Genomic DNA, 16,015 nt, shown 5'->3' with positions numbered 1-16,015 from the left:
ACCCATGAAGTACAAGCAGGAACACCCTGCTGTCCAGCCAAAGGAAGCTAAATGCCCCAAGTGCCCAACAAGTTAAGCTTCTGAAAAGTTTCCTCAATGTCACGGCAAAGCTCATTGAATTTCAAATTGCAAGACAGGGTCACCCCCCAAAAAATATGGGAGTGAGACTGGATTATTCAATGCGGAAGCAAGTCATTCATTCTGCTGACAACAGCAGGGCCTTCTGTCACAGTTTCGTGGGATGGGCCATGCACTGAGAATGGATGACCGCTCTATGATGATCTGGAAAAGGGCCACTGTAAAGAGAAGTAATCAGAAGGCCAAACAGCAGAGAGAGTAATCAGAGATAGGGCAGCTTTCTGGAACAAATACATCACTTAGATTATGTTTAAAGCCCCAGAAGACTCTGAAAATAGCAGCAGCCAAGATCTGAAGGGCAGTGTTTTAATGTACGTAATACGGAACAGCCATTTGTCACACATCAGTCTTCTCAGCCATATCCAGTCCTTCCAGCTGGCGACATAGTCAACAGGGTCATCTTCTCCCACCCACAAAGGACTAATACAAATTTTAAACACCATCAGATTTGTCAAGTACTTTTGAAAGGACAACGAAAAGTCTTGGCCATTTGATTATGATTATGCACAATAAAACAAAAGAGAGTACATTGGAATTGAGTTTTGTCAGGTGAAGCACAAGAAAAAGAGGAAAAAAATGAAATCAGCAGGATGGACCCAGGTTATGTCACAATCCTAAGTGATTCAGGCTTCAAAATGAAGAAACATTTTGAGCACTTACTAAATGCAAGGCAGCGTTCCATGCTGTCAGCCATTAATTTTTAAATCTAACTGTCCATAAAAATTATCTGGATGAACGTTAAAAAAAAAAAAACAACACTCTTGGGATTCTCCTTACAGCTTCTAAATCAGAATCTCTGATCTGAGACCCTAGACTCTAAATTTTTTAAAGGGCACCTTGTGTGATCTTGATGTAGCTTCTAATTCTGTAGAATTAACAGGACATAGCCCCTGCCCTCATGTATTCGACAGTACAATTTCTGAGGAAATGCCTAAGTGTAGATAAAATGTGAATGTGTAAAATATTAAATAACAATATAGCAACACAAGGGATATCATGATGCAATAAATAATAATGTCCCCTTTTCTCTGTCCTTTGACCAAGCACAGAGAAGTAAAGGTAATGATATACAGATAGAACAGGAGCAAAAAAGAAAAAAAAATCTCCCTATTTTACTGGATTATTTCAAATCAAATTTTATGTGATTGTAAATTATAAAAAAGGAACCGAGAAATCGTGTGAGGAGAGAAAATGCAAGTAAATAAAAAGATTTAGCTGCAGCCAAAATGATTTTTCCTATGGTTTTGAACATGCAAATCATTCTCCAAACTAACAATTAGCACAGAGCTAATAATTAAACAACATTTGTAATAATAATTAAAGTGCATTAGAAGAATGTTAGCATCCTTCAAATTTTAACAGCCCCTAAAAAATAATTTTCATTTTAATGTGCCTAACTAATTAAATTGACTACATTTGTCTGGCAGTAGTCTAAAAACCTGGCTGAAAATCATGAGCAAAACACTGTACGAAAATAAAAGGAAAGAGGAACTATAAGGACATAGTTTATTACACACTAACCAAGTTTTAGAGGAATTATATAGGTTTCATGTTCAAATCCCTCTGGTCTGCCTTTGTCCTGAACCTGCTCAGGTAACCTCCCTGTGACCCTCAAGTGTAGGGTAGCCCCTAGTTATCAACAGGCAGAGTTCCCTGAAGTCATCTACCAAAAGGACTTGACTTTGGAGTCACCCAGCTACCCTAGAATTCCCTGGGACCCTGTTAGAACACCCAACTTCATTATACTGAAACCCACCCCCCAAATTAACCCTCTCTAGGCTTCCATATGTTGATGTTGTACCCTTCTTATGCCCTGCCAGGCCATATTCATCTTTAACTGGCATGAATTTCACAATGTGGACAATATTTCTAACAAGAATTTCATTTGCCCTTGAAATGCTGTATCTAAAAGCATCTTGCCATACCAAGCGGATTATCTGAAGATGCTAAGAAATTAATCGTTAATTATTTTTGCCCTCTTAATATTGGCTCATCATTTAGCTACTTCCCTTCAGAAATATAAAAGAATTTAAAGATGGGTTATCTGTTCTTTGTAAATTTAAAAGATAAGAAAATACCGTATGTATACACAAGAAACTACGAGAGGCAACCCAAAACAATATGGAACAAATGTAAGAGCTGTATGTGCCCTCCAAATATTGGAGAATTAAAAAAAAAAATTTAAAGGAAGCCACATCTAAACTTCCTGCCTGTAAGCTAATTGAAAGAACACTAATTGAAGAAACTATAATTTTATTTTTTATTTTTTTTTTTTTTATTTTTATTTTTGGGACAGAGAGAGACAGAGCATGAACGGGGGAGGGGCAGAGAGAGAGGGAGACACAGAATCGGAAACAGGCTCCAGGCTCTGAGCCATCAGCCCAGAGCCTGACGTGGGGCTCGAACTCCCGGACCGCGAGATCGTGACCTGGCTGAAGTCGGACGCTTAACCGACTGCGCCACCCAGGCGCCCCTAGAAACTATAATTTTAAAGAATGAAGCCCCCGCCCTGACTCTGTTCCCCAGATAAACAGAAAACCTTACCCCAACTTCTCTATGTTTCAGAGACCCTGTTTGTTAAAAGAGAGACTGAATTAAATCCATGTTCGTGACTGGAGGAGGGAGGATCAGAACCACCATGAAGAATTTCCCAATTCACACCATCCATTTCACAGCCTAGAAGATTCTCACATTACCTGCCTTCAGACTTGCCCCTGAAAAACAGTAGAATATGGGATGTTGCAAATGTAGCTCGAAAAATCACTCTATGAAACTGTTATCCCTCCTCACTTTCCATCTGAAAGCCACTGACTGATAGTCTCGAACACTTTTCTATTCCTCACATTCTTGGAAACATCAGCACCGTATTGGAAAATCTTGATCTATAAGCCTTGAAATATGAGAAGATAGCAAATAGGCAGAGGCAGGGATCCTCAAGTCTCTACGTGCATAAAAATTCAATTTAATGAGAGTTACGCACCTACTTTGCCCCAAGACAGTCTTGGGGAATCAGCAGTAAGGAAATGTACACATACACACATGACTCGAAGCCAAAGTCCCTGACCTCGTAAAGCGTGCCTTCTCTAGTCCTGTCCCAAGAGATTCTGACACAGTAGAGCTTGGGTATAGGCCAGAAAGCTGCGTTTGAAGACACAGAGTGATACAGATGATCCAAAGACCACACTAAGAAACACCTGATTAAGGAATTAGGTTGTTGGATCACTGAAAACTTGAAGCTTATATAAATTCGGTGGGTCCTCTTTAAGAATATTATGAGAGCACAGACAGTAGCTTAACTGTGCAACAGAGTGACTATGAGGTCCATGAACATATCCCACTAAACTCATCAAATGTATGCTCCCTTCAACGTCCCCTAAGCTGAGTGCCCAGAAGGTCAGCTCCAGCACTGCCCCACACCAAAGAAAGCTTAACAGAAAGGAAGTCAGAATGGAAAGAGACAATGGTCCTGACTGCCATTAAAACATCTCACTTTTACCAACCTTACAAACACATGGCTATGTATCCCATTGCTAGGCTCTTCCCAGAGACCTGGAACGACCCAGTCAAGTGAGAGGCCCTGAGACTTCAGTTCCATGGACCCCCCTGTAAATCCCCCTACAGGTGGGGCCAGGGGTAGTGGCCAACAGACTAACAACACAGGCAAACAAGAACCCATGTGTGAAGCAGACAGCGTGGAATCTGAGCTTGATCCCAGCTCCACGTTAAAAGTTCAATAAATGCTTTTGCTAGATTATCATGAAAGCCTATTTGGTATTACCCGCTAACAGTAACTCATAAGGGAGGAGGAGAAAGAATTGTTTTAAACTATCTTTTAGAAGTGAGAAGTATATGTAATAGTTTGAAAACTTATATTCAATGTTTCTATTGTTTTTCTTTTTAAATGTAAACTAAAGGTTAGATTTGATCAAATCTTGAGGTGCCTGGGTGGCTAGGTTGGTTAAGTGTCTGACTTTGGCTCAGGTCATGATCTCACAGTTCATGGGTTCAAGTCCCATGTCAGGCTCTGTGCTCACAGCTCGGAGCCTGGAGCCTGCTTCAGATTCTGTATCTCCCTCTCTTTCTGCCCCTCTCCTGCTTGCACTCTGTCTCTCTGTCTCTCTCTCCTCCTTGTCTCTCTCTCTCTCTCTCTCTCTCAAAAATAAACATTAAAACATTTTTTTTAAAAAGATTTGATCAAATATTCTTGATTTGGGAAGACATATGGACTATAGATTGAGAAAGCATTACAGGAGTTGTGAATTTTAAAGAAATAAATACCTCCTCTACTACAGAGCTGTAATCATCAAGACAGTATGGTATTGGCACAAAAACAGGCACATAAACCAATGAAATCGAATAGAGAACCCAGAATTGGACACACAAATGTATGGCCAACTAATATTTGACAAAGCAGGAAAGTATCCAATGGAAAAAAGACAGTCTCTTTAGCAAATGGGGCTGGTAAGACTGGACAGTGACATACAGAAGAATAAAATTGGACCACTTTGTGACACTACACACAAATATAAACTCAAAATGGATGAAAGACCTACGTGTGAGACAGAAAACCATCAAAACCCTAAAGGAGAAAACAGGCAACAAACTCTTTGACCTCAGCCACAGCAACTTCTTACTTGACACGTCTCTGAAGGCAAGGGAAATAAAAGCAAAAATGAACTATTGAGACCTCACCAAAATAAAAAGCTTCTTCACTGCAAAGGAAACAATCAACAAAAGGCAACCGACGGAATGGGAAAAGATATTTGAAAATGACATATCAGATGAAGGGTTAGTATCAAAAATCTATAAAGAACTTACCAAACTCAATACCCGAAAAACAAATAATCCAGTGAAGAAATGGGCAGAAGGCATGAACAGACACTTTTCCAAAGAAGACATCCAGATGGCCAACAGACACATGAAAAGATGCTCAACATCACTCATCATCGGGGAAATACAAATCAAAACCACACTGAGACACCACCTCACACTGGTCAGAGTGACTAAAATTAACAACTCAGGAAACAACCGATGTTGGTGAGGATGTGGGGAAACGGGAACCCTCTCGCGCTGTTGGTGGGAAGACAAACTGGCACAGCTGCTCAGGAAAACAGCATGGAGGTTCCCCAAAAAATTAAAAATAGAACTACCCTATGACCCAGAAATAGTACTACTAGGGATTTATCCAAAGAATACAGGAGTGCTGATTCATAGGGGCACAGGCACCCCAATGTGTATAGCAGCACTTTCAGCAATAGCCAAATCATGGAAAGAGCCCAAATGTCCATCAACAGATGAACGGATAAAGAAGATGTGGTTTATGTATACAATAGAATACTTGGCAATGAGAAAGAATGAAATCCTGCCATTTGCAACAATGTGGATGGAACTGGCAGGTATTATGCTAAGTGAAATAAGTCAGTCAGAGAAAGACAGATATCATATATTTTCACTCATATATGGAACTTGAGACACTTAACAGAAGACCATGGGGGAAGGGAAGGGGAAAAAAACAGTTTCAAACAGAGAGGGAAGCAAACCCATAAGAGACTTTTAAAACAGAGAACAAACTGAGGGTTGATGGTGGGGGGGTGGAGAGGGGGAAATGGGTGATGGGCACTGAGGAGGGCATTTGTTGGGATGAGCACTGGGTGTTGTATGTAAGTGATAAATCACAGGAATCTACCCCTGAAACCAAGAGCAGGCTGTATACACTGTATGTTAGCTAACTTGACAATAAATTATGTTTTAAAAAAAAAGGAACTAAATTCCTTTAAGATTCAAGAAGGTGAGAGCTGCCGCACACATTTGGGTATGGATGAGGGACAGGCAGAACGGAGAGGGAGAAGAGCTTGATCCGTCTCACTTCTGGTGTGGGTTCCCTGTCTTTGCCTTTCCCAGCTCCCTGCCGGTAGGGCAGCAGCGGATCCAGATGATAGACTGGACTATGACAAGATCCAACCCTTCTGGGGGGCAGGGAAGACCCACGTCACACTGTAAGGGATTTCGAAACTAGGCTGGCTAGTTTAGATTTTATCCTAGAGCCCTAGGGGTTGATAGTGATCAACGGGGAGTTGGCGAGATGGCTCCGGTCATGGCAGGGAGGTAGGACACCGAGAGCCTATGGAACAGTCAGGAGTCTGTGGCAATGGTCCAGGAGAGAGATGGTGAAGCACAACCGAGGGTAGTGACAGCGACTATGAAGATCACGGGCTCTGGAGCTACAAGGAGGGAGGGCAGGTACCAGTGCCTTTTCCCCCAGCCCCCGGTCTAGCCTCCCAGGAAAGCACTCATTCGCTATTCTCCCACCACCTTCCTGAGAGAATCACTGGTCACAGGTCCTCAAGAACCATGGTTCTATTTCAGCTTTATTCCCACACCTGCCTAACAAGCCTTGTTCGCCTTGGAGAGCACACCGGGGTCAAAGAAACTCAAGAACTCTCCAAGAGGGTAGGCCAAACTGGGTATCCTCTGGTGCCCGGCTACGTTATCTTCAGTATGATCAATATCACATAGCAAGTGGAGTGCATCTTCTGGGATTGAATTTTTTTTCCACGTTCTACCAATATAAAGCAATCTAAACAATTCCAAACTTCAATGCCTGCCTTATCCCAGCCTGTCTGGATTTCTTCCTCCACCTCAGACTTCCCCCAGGCAATTTCCTGTCGAAGTAGACAAGCTTCAGAACTCCCCATCACGTACCTACCTGTTGGAGATTCAGAACTGCCTCCTCTGCCTGATTCATTTCCCGAAGAGACTAATCTTCTTGTTGCAGAACCATCGTGCTCCAGACAAAAAGCTCAAAAGACCCATCTAGATCACAAAGGATCAGGGAGCCAGAGAGCCACCCTCTGTAGGATACAGATTAGTATTAAAAAGAAAAAAAGGAAAGCAGGTCTGGCTTCACCTACCTTCCAAAAGTTTTCCATCCTACTAGGAGGATGAGGAAGAAGGATATTTACTGATAAAACAGAAGTTATTTTTCCTATGACAATTTCACACGCGCACACACAAGCAAAGTGAGTCCCAGTACTCGTTTTTTCTAGAAAACGTAGATAGATAGACACACAGACAGACAGATAAGGTAGATATAGAGAATCTCATGTCTGGTCACTTTGAAGAAAATACTAAAGTCCAGAGAGGTTGAGTGACTAACTCGAGATCACACAGCAGGCCATCAGGCATAGAATCTTCATTGTCTTACTGCCGAACCAGTTTTTTTGCAACTACACCAAGCCTCTCCCTCACACAGTGGAGAGAGTAGGATAGGGAACAGTTAAGAATCAGACTTACTGTGCTGATATCCCCATTCTTATGCTATGTGATGCCCCGGACAACTTATTTAACCTCTCTGTGCTCCATGCCTTCATCTGAGTCATCATCCCAATTACCTATTTTATAGGACTATTATGACAACTAAATAGAATAATATACATCAAGTACTGGCATATGTAAGTGTGCAATTGATAGAATATAACCAATATTATCACTATTACTGTCCAATTGAACCAGTTGAGCATTTGTGAGTCTTGGATGGCCTATTTCCATGGAATTGGGTTAAAGCATAAATAAACAATTAAAAAAAACCCTACATGAGTTTGTAGGGTGGCACAAATTTCCATAATTTTAAGGCTGGTGCATGAATGTATGCACTTCCTCTGCCTTTTAGATGCAGTTTTCTGGCTTCTCCTTAAATATACATTAAGAATTGAGCTCCCCCAAGATTTTCCTGAGTATGCAGGTTCAAAACTCCTATAAAGATTACTACCTTAAATCTGCTTCGCCAAATACTCCGTGCCTTGTTCTTCATGTTACTTCCCTGGATTTTACTACGTTAGATGCTATGACACCCCTGTATTTGAACCTGGCCAGATACAGCCGCTGATCTCTACTGCACAACAGCACCCTTCTTTCCTTTTGCCCACTAGCCATCTTGGAATTTAATAAGAGAGTCTCCAAACCGTAAGAGAATCCTTCTTCCCAACTCTTACATGTGAATTCCCAAAGTCTCATTTTAGGACAGTGCTCTTCAAACCTGGCTCCATTTGGGGATCACCGAAAGCAGGGACTGTTTCTCTCTCATTCCCAACACCTCCAACAGAAGCCAGATAAGGAGCTCCACGGATGTCTGTTGCATCACACTGAAAGTGTGCATTCTTTCTTACTCCCAAAGCAAAGTAACCAAGCTAGAGCAAGTCTTTCTAGAAATCCAGGACTACGATGCTACCAGAGAGCACTTGAAGGGCACCCCCAAGAGCATCCCCTGAATGAATCTGCCCCCTCATCAATATGTCAGAGTCACATGTGCAGCTCTGTCACTGGCCATTTTTAACTCGAGGCTCCTCGAGTGTGAATATAATTAAAGCCTCTGCATCTTGCCTCTTCCATTGTGCCTGGCGCTGGTCCCCGCTGGCTGTTCCGATAAGACAAGACTGATGAATGTGAATATGTCCGAAGTTAAAGCAGGCAGGAGATAATGAAAAAGGCTGATTGGAAAGTCCTTATCAACTAAAGAGAGTTCTGAGAGATACAGAGCACAAGGACTATACGCACACCTATCTTCCAAAGTCAAGAAGCGCAACACCTGTTCTGCCAACTCTATAGCCTTCTCCCCACGGACACAAGCCAGGCAGATGGGCCACTGCCACACAACTCCAGCAGGAAGAATATTCCGGGTGCCTTATGGAGTTAGGCGACTCGGCGGCCCCTACATCACCTGTGGTGTGAAGATTCACAGCACTTGTAACACACACGCGGTTGCTGCCACTGTTAACAAGCTGCAAAGCAATCAAAATCACTTACGGTAGTAACTACGACTTTTCACGACACAGTCGTGGCTCTCGTTCTCAGACCTCCCGTCTCCGTTCAGATCACGTGGTCAATTTCTGAGACCGTCTGGTTCCGACGTCCTGCTCCGAGCTCTCCTCTCCTCTCCTCCCCAAGCTCTACCCGCTAACCTTGCATCACGGGGAGTGTTAAAACCCCTGGAAAATTTGGTGGACGTCTACGTTGCAAATGTTGATTGCCGTCTTTATTCTGTGTTGTGATGATTACCTTGCTGTGGTCAAAGTAGATTTGAGCCTTAACTCCCATCCCACGGCTGCCGTGACGGACGCTGGTTCGGTCTTTACCTATTGGTCCATTCTTAGACCAAATCATCATCACTCCCATTGTCCAAAGCTTCCCCCTGAGGTGGTATGGTATAGTGATGAAGGTGACTGACCTTGGCACCTGAAGGTCTGGGTTCAAATCTCAGATTCACTACTCATAAGCATTGACACCTTTGGCAAGTAGGTGTGCTTCAATATTCTCACCTATAGTAAGTGGGTGATGGTGATAGTATCTACCTCATAAGATTGTTATGGGGATTAAATATTTTATCTTGTAGACCAGTGCCTTACACATTATAATATTCAATATTCTTCCTAGGTTTGAGGTTTTGTGAGATTGACCCACCCAGAGTCATGCTAATAGGACAAGCAAGTGCCTGCTCAGCCCTCTTTAGTTCCCGAGATGGGTAAATTCCTTCCTTGTCTTTCTTTTTCTTCCAGCCTATAACTTAGAACATTCTAGGGGATGCGTTGGCTGTTTTTTCCACACTTGTTGATTAAATTTACTTAAAATTGAGATTATTTCTCGATGTTAAAAATGTCTGTGGTAACCCTCTGTGGATCTCTGATGGTGGACACTTTCTCTACTGTCAGATTTCCAGTTCACCCTCTCAGTGTCCATTATTTTCTCATTGGGCTTCCTTCTTCAGTTACAGCCTGCCCATATCTACCCCAGCCACGAGTTCTCAACTCTTACCCTAGCCAGGAAATTATTTCCTTTTATGATATTTTATTCATGCTTTTGAAACATGAACTGACTTTTGAAGAACCATCATAACCATACCTTAGAAAAATTCTTAGAACTATATATTTATATTTTAACACCCAACTCCAGGTAGTTCCCACTCCTAAAATTACTTCTTAGGACATGAGATGTTTTCCCAAACTGGAAGTAAGAAGATGAAACTTAGGTGAATTCAAATACTGAAACAAAGAAACTGAACAGGATACTGCCAGATAAGGATGGGAAGGAGGAGTTGGACCTTAGATTCCCTCTTAGATGTGGCAACAGAACAGACAGGATGATGGTAAGTTCAACAGGCTGATGAATGTTACCTCCAAAGGGCCACTCTGACTCTGATTCTGTTTCTCTTACCAGCACATGCCTGGAAGTTATTTCCTGCTTAGTTGTAACCTGAAGTTACTTGCTCCTTTGGGTGGAGAAGATCCAATTTTGAGAGAATGCATTACTTCTAAGAGCTTTTCAGAGCAATGAGCTACTGTGTTTCATCCACAAATGACTCCCATGAAGAGCTTTTAGATCCCAGAATGGCCAGGTCTGTGATCTAAAAATGTCCCCAAGAACTCTTTTTCTCCTTCAACTTCCTGTCATTGGAATGTTTATCCAACTTGTCTCCTAGTGGCATTTCTCAGGGCTTTATACCTCCTCATGAGCACATGCCTATCACCATGGCTTGGTAGACTGCAATACGATAGGCACTGATGAGAGGAGGATGGAGACTGCCTGGAAGAACAATAGTCTGGACATGCACCAAAACAGATAACCACGTCCTTTTATTTAGTTCCAAACTGTGTCTGTATTCAACCAATGCCTGCCCTTGCCCCCACTCCCCCGACCTGCCCCACTGTCTTATAAGGCACTTCTTCATTTTGCAGTATAATAGGAGTAAGTTTGGACCCTGAGCTAATCACCCAGTTCTGTCAACAAATGCTTCCCATGCACCACTGTATGTTTGGGCTAATACAGCCTTTTTAAGAAGAATACGATTTGGGTGGGGAAGAAAGGTTAGCCTGTTTGAGCAGGCAGGGAGACAGGCAAGAACTGAGGCATAGGATAATTGGAAATTGGGGTCTCATGTCAAACTTGGAAATAAATACGAAAAAATATAAATGCGGAATGTTCAATATTGCTTTGTGTTGAAAGAGCACTAAATAGCACTTAGACAACGATTCCTTAACTAACAAACGAATCTGGAGAGCTGGATGAATAGACCAATGTCCTGATGGGATGGTCAAGGCTATGGAGAAGTAGAGAAGCTCTATGAAATCATAGGAACGGAGTGTGAACACTGTATAATACAAGAGTAATTAAGACAGACTTTAACAGCTTCCTATTGCTGCTGTAACAAACTATCACAACACGGATGGCCTAAAACAACACACATTTATTGTCTTTCATGCCTGGAGGTCAGAAGGCCAAACCTGATCTCACTGAGCTGAAATCAAGGTGTTGGACGTCTGCATCGTTTCTGCAGATTCCGGCATAGAACTTATTTCCTTGTCCTTTCCAGCTTCTAGAAGCCACTGGCATTCCTTGGCTTGTGGTCCTTTCCTCCATCTTCAAGGCCAGCAACAACCAATTATCTGTCCCATCATATCACTCTGACAGACCTCAGCCTCCCTCTTCTAGTTTCAGAACCCTTGTAATTATGCTGGGCCATCTAGGTGGTTCAAGACAATGCCCTTACCTTAGGATCAGATAATTAGCAGTCTTAATTCCATCTGCCACTATAATTCCCACCACCACCACTGTTTTTTTAGAGGCGGGGGGGGGGGGGGGGATAGAGAATCTTAAGCAGGTTCCATGCTCAGCACGGAGCCCAATTCAGGGCTTGATCCCACAACTGTGAGGTCATGACCTGAGCTGAACTCAAGAGTCAGAGGCTTAACCGACTAAGCCACCCCAGGTGCCCTTATAACCCCCTTTTCCAATGCAAGGTAACATATTCACAGGATCTGGGTATCAGGATGTGGACATCTTTGGGAGGCCATTATTCTGCCTCCCACAACAACCCTTAAAAAAACCATTAAGACAATGATGATTGAGAGAAGAAAACCCAAATGTGGAGAGGAGGTATAGCTCAAGAGTTAGCTTAAATTAGGATTAACAAATTGACATAATTTAGGTCTAGTTCTCTAGAGGAACTGTATCAGACCATACATTATGTTCTAACTCAGGATTGTTTGTAATGTTCTCCAACTGAAGGGGAGAGAGGGGAGTTTCGTTATCCTTTTCTGTGTCTGCATATTAATTAGAACAAAATTCTTCAACAAAGATTACTAATCTAGCCATCACTCAAGGAATAATTCAAGCACTGCCTTCCTGTGAAGCTCTCCCTACTCCACAGGCAGAATTAATTTCTCTTCCTTGGATCACTGTCCCTGGTGCTTTCCTTTTCAACAGTACTTATCATTCTGTAATGTAATTTCCTGTTTTCCTGCCTGTCTCCCTACTGGATGATGAGGTCCTTTTGAGGACAGAGACCATGACTTATACATCTTTGTATTCTAAGCACCTAGCAAGGTGGCTAGCATAAGAAAGGCATTCAACATGTTTACCGAATGAAAACCTGCCGGTAAATTAAGAGGATTCTGAACTACCTGCAGTCATAGGGGAAGGTGAGAGGGTGGTACTTGGGGACTGAATATGAGATGATAACTTTAAAAATGAGAATAATACACATGAAATCTCCAAGTCTTGAGGATGCATCTGAGAGGGAGACAGGAAACTGATAGGAATTAAGAAATGAAGAAATTTTCCTCTGAGAGACTGTGGATTGAAAAAGCAAGGTCAAAATGCAGACAAGGAAATTTACCTGCTACGACTTTATACATTCTGGACCACACTTAGCATACAAATGAATATTGAAAACAGACGAAACAAAGTAAAACACCAAAACTACAGTTCCAGGGAGAGGAGTATGATGTTATACAATTTTTAAGCAGCCAAAACTTTGAGTCAATTGATGATGTATGTTAGAAAAATGTTCTCCACACACACTTTTTTTCCAAATGACTTTCTGAATAGTGTTAACACAAGCTACCTAGGAAGAAGAGCACGTTTCTCAACTGCTTGCACCCTCCCTGGAAACACAAGATTGATTTGAAGTTTCACTGATTCCCACGTCATTAAGGGGAAAAAGGAAACAAAAACGCTGACCCAGCTCTCTTCAAGAATAAGAAATAGAAGAGAGGAGTAAGTAAAAAGAGAAGATGGATTATATAACACAATAAATATTCACAATTCCTCTCTCTCACACTCTCCTTTACCCAAATCCTTCCTCTCCCTCCAAACAAATCAAACACATGGTCATTCTATTCTGCATGTACTAGTCATTAAAAAGAGAAAAAAAAGGGGGGGGCGCCTGGTGGCTCAGTTTCTTAAGCATCTGATTTCGGCTCAGGTCATGATCTCACAGTTCATGAGTTTGAGCCCCACATCGGGCTCTGTGCTGACACTGAGGAGCCTGCTTGGAATTCTCTCTCTCTCTCTCTCTCTCTCTGCCCCTCCTCCACTCATGCTTTCTCTCTCTCAAATAATAATAATAATAATAATAAACTTAAAAAGAAAAGAAAAAACAAGTTAGATAACAGTTAAAGAAGCCTAAAGCTCAACCCTAGTAAAGACTGGGATGAGAATTTGGTAAAACCATTCTTAGTAATACTGGAATTTCTTGGATGCTCTACTTGACCTGTTCTTCTCCTTCCTGTTGTGCACACAATTTGCAAACACACATGGTTCCACCATCTTGGGCTCATGGAACCCCACCCTGTTTTTCCCGATCCCCTTACCCACGTACTGTCCCTAACTGTTGCTCATGAGGTATGAGGAGAAAAATGGAGAACTACTAATTCTTGGCCTAAACAATGGAGCCCATTGAAATACTTGATAAGGATAAAATGAAGAGGTCAGAGGAGAATTGGGAGAAAAATGCCCAGGAAACCACAGAGAACTGTGTGTCAAGCAGCCACTCAGAAAGAGCACCAAATACTGCAAACAAACAAACAAACAAAAAAACATTGGGTAAACAAGATAAATGAGATCGGCCTAAATATTTCCATTATGCATGGCACAAAAGAAAGAAGTAGCTTCTAGAAATATTGGGATTTTTCTCAGTAAAGTTTATTTTTGTATCATATATTCCTCTCTAAAACGCCATCCTCACCTCAAACACATAAATTCAAGCAAGCGTGCGCGCGCACACACACACACACACACACATTCATGTTGATGCCTAAGTAAAAAGGAATTGGAGTCAGTCTTGACAAATGTTCCAATAGGTAAGAAGAAAACACAAAATACAGCTCTCGTTGTTGCTGTTTTCATTTTCATAAAGGTCAGTGGGCCAGTGGGCTCCACTGATTTGGAAAGAACGTAACTAAAGCATTCAGCCACAAAGCTAAAGGTTAGGGCATGGTTAATTTACTGCAACCCTGCCATTTTTAGAAGAAGGACTTACCAGCTAACCAAAGGCGAACTGTCTTCATCAGGTAAATATCATTAACTTCAAATTATCTCCGAATATGACTTTTACTAAGTTTAAAGACCTAAGGCTATGGGTTAGAAGTATTATGTCAAAGGAAAAAAAGAGAATAATGGGATATCAGCAATTAATCATTATTTGTAAATCATTTTATATTCAATTCATCATGAGGTAGGAAAGGTAGTTACTATTGTTCTAATTTCTATATAAATAGTCTCAGAAGTTATATTACTAGAGTCTTCTAGACAGAGGGATAGAGCTGACCATACATGATTACAACAGCAGCAAAACCAAGAATCTTAGAGGAAGAGTTCTAAATCACCGTCAGGTTTCCGGCACATATAAACAAACCTGAGTTGTTGACAAAATTGGACAGACAGACCACTTTGGGAAAAGAATGAGTGTCATGCAAAAGTTGGCTTACACCGGCCAGCCACAGCCTAATGTGTGTATTTCATTCCCACCCTGTGTTCAGTAACATCATGCTGGTATTTTGAAATCAGTCTTAATGGGAGTATTTTTCTCCAGCTTTATTGGAGTATGACTGGCAAATAAAAACTGTATATATTTGAGGTGTATAACGTGATGTTTTGATATATGTACACATTATGAAATAGTGACAAAAATCAAACTAATTAAAATAGCCATCACCTCACATAGTTACCCACCTGTGTGTGTGTGTGTGTGTGTGTGTGTGTGTGCGCGCGCGCGCACTGGAAATCTACTCTCTTAACACATTTCAAGTATAGAATACATTATTATTAACTACAGTCACCATGCTGTACATTAGGTCTCTAGAGTCATTTAACTCAAAACTGCAAGTTTCTACCCTTTGCTCAGTATCTCCTCTTTTCCCCCACTTCCCCTCTGGTGACCATAATTCTACTCTCATATTACTATGAGTTCAACCTTTTTAGATTCCATATCTATGTGACATCGTGGAGTGTTTGTCTTTCTGTGTCTGAGTATTGCACTTAACATAATTTTCTCCAGGTTCATCCGTGTCATCACGAATGGCAGAATTTCCTTCCTTTTTTAGGCTGATTAATAGTCCATTCATATTGTGTGTGTGTGTGTGTGTGTGTGTATCACATTGTCTTTATCTATTTGTCTGTTGATGGGCACTTAGTTGTTTCCAAATCTTGACTATTGTGAATAATCCTGAAATGAACATGAGAGTACAGATATCTTTTTGTACTTTGAGATAGTGATTTTATTTCTTTTGAACATATACCCCGAAGTGGGATTAATAGACCCTATAATAGTTATATTTTGAATTTTCTGAAGCACCTCCATACTGTTTTCAGTAACGGCTATACCCATTCACATCCCTACCAACAGTGTACAAGGGTTCCGTTTCTCTACATCCTTGCCAACAGTTGTCATCTTTTGACTTTTTGATAACAGCCACCCTAACATCTTAAGGCAGATAATATTTCATTATGGTTTTGATTTGCATTTCTCTGAATGTTGAGTGATGTTGAGCATCTTTTCATATACCTGTTGGCCATCTGTACGTCTTCCTTGGAAAACCGTCTATTC

This window comes from Prionailurus viverrinus, chromosome A2, assembly GCF_022837055.1.
Source record: "Prionailurus viverrinus isolate Anna chromosome A2, UM_Priviv_1.0, whole genome shotgun sequence".
Taxonomy (NCBI): Eukaryota; Metazoa; Chordata; class Mammalia; order Carnivora; family Felidae; genus Prionailurus; species Prionailurus viverrinus.
This window is presented reverse-complemented; position numbering follows the sequence as displayed.